Source organism: Halyomorpha halys, unplaced genomic scaffold (genome assembly GCF_000696795.3).
Source record: "Halyomorpha halys isolate HHAL.00 unplaced genomic scaffold, Hhal_1.1 Scaffold8.1, whole genome shotgun sequence".
Lineage (NCBI taxonomy): Eukaryota > Metazoa > Arthropoda > Insecta > Hemiptera > Pentatomidae > Halyomorpha > Halyomorpha halys.
In genome coordinates, this window is record NW_027111933.1 from 1,364,170 (window position 1) to 1,365,825 (window position 1,656).

The window sequence follows — 1,656 nt, forward strand, 5'->3', positions numbered from 1 at the left end:
TATTTTAGTATGTATGAGATCATTCATCAACATTACCTATTGCCCACAACTGTGTGGCAGATTGTAATATCTATCAATAAATAAATCTATCAATTTTAGCGTTAAAAAAAAAAAAAAAAAATATTAACTGGTAGGACCGGTTATGTTTGTGATTTCGCGTAGGCAAAATAATTACTGAAACTTACTTTTCTACTTTTCGAAAAACGTTTTACCAAGTTGATGTTCGGTAATAATACAACGAGCAACATTGAGCAATCGCGTGGTTCTCCCCCATCACCTGTACTAATAGAGTAAGTGCTGTACTAAGGAATTTCGAATACCTTATTAATAGAAAAAATGATCTCAAATTTGTGGACAAGTGAGCTGCGTTACTTTTTCTCAATTTTTATTTATGCCTGTTTGGAATTATTGCTATCATGAAAATTTTTTTAGATGGAAATAAACGTTTTGAGGTAAAAATAAATAAATAATGCAGTCTCGTATGTAATGGTCTATGTATATGTGTGAACAGCTTAACTCAAAAACGAAAAAATCGTACGGAATTGAAATTTTTTTTAATTTTCAAAACCTCTTTTATTGATAAATATGGATATACAATACGGATTATAAATTATTACAATATAAATAATATACAATACAATATACAGTTTTTCTTGATTTGCCTTACGGCATTATAAGATGAGCAAAACATGGTCCGCTGAAGGCGGTTTATACATCGGAATTGAAATAAAATATTTAGGGTAGATATACGCCTGGCATGTTATAGCAGCTTCTTCTTTAAATTTAATTTATTTGAGCATATAATTTGACAGATTGACAAACTCTATAAAATCATTCTTAATGTTTAAATAAATAAATTTTAACCAATTTTAGTCTCAAAACAATTTTTATTTCTTTATAAGTCTGACGTTTCGGCCAATGCGGCCATCCTCAAGGACAATCTTAATACTACTTTAGAACCACACTATTTAAAAAACAAAACAAATTTGTGCAGGCTATTCTGCTCAGATCCTCAATTTCAGTCCACAATTACACTATTTTGCTAATTCTTCGCATTAAATTATTATTTTTTTTTTAAATATTTATTTATTGCTATATACAACAGTACATTATAATACATTTAGTAAATCTGATTTAAGTTAAATTGGAGTGTTACAGGCGTGTAGAGAAACTACCCATTGGAAGCACTCTAATGACATTTTACATCATTTGGTCTCGTGGCCATCTTCTTTTCAGGCGCCTCGGAGGATTGTCAGGAATGGAAGAGGATACAAGATTAGAAACTAGGGGGGTCACATTAAATTAAAAATTAAAACTTTTTATCACAGTGAACCTTCTCTATTATAATTATTCGCAACAATTCTTGTAACCTAGGGAAGGTTGTTGTGATTAAAAGTTTTAATTTTTAATTTAATGCTAAGAATTGACAAAATAGGGCAATTGTGGACTGAAGTTGAGGACCTGGGCAGAATAGCCAGCACAAAGTTGTTTTTTAAAATTATGTGATTCTAAATTTGTCCTTGAGGATGGCAGCATTGGCCGAAACGTCGGACTTATAAAGAAATGAAAATTGTTTTGAGACTAAAATTGGATAAAATTGATTCATTTAAACAATAATAACCAGTCTCAAGAAAGTGGAAAGTTTATATATATATA

The 1,656-nt window shown here is 30.1% G+C and overlaps 1 protein-coding gene across 1 annotated transcript in view; it reads right to left on the reverse strand.

The window, feature by feature from the left end:
* LOC106677832 (hydroxyacyl-coenzyme A dehydrogenase, mitochondrial) overlaps positions 1-1,656 on the reverse strand; it is a 28,959-nt gene that overhangs the window by 26,429 nt on the left and 874 nt on the right. The gene's annotated exons all lie outside the window — the stretch shown is intronic.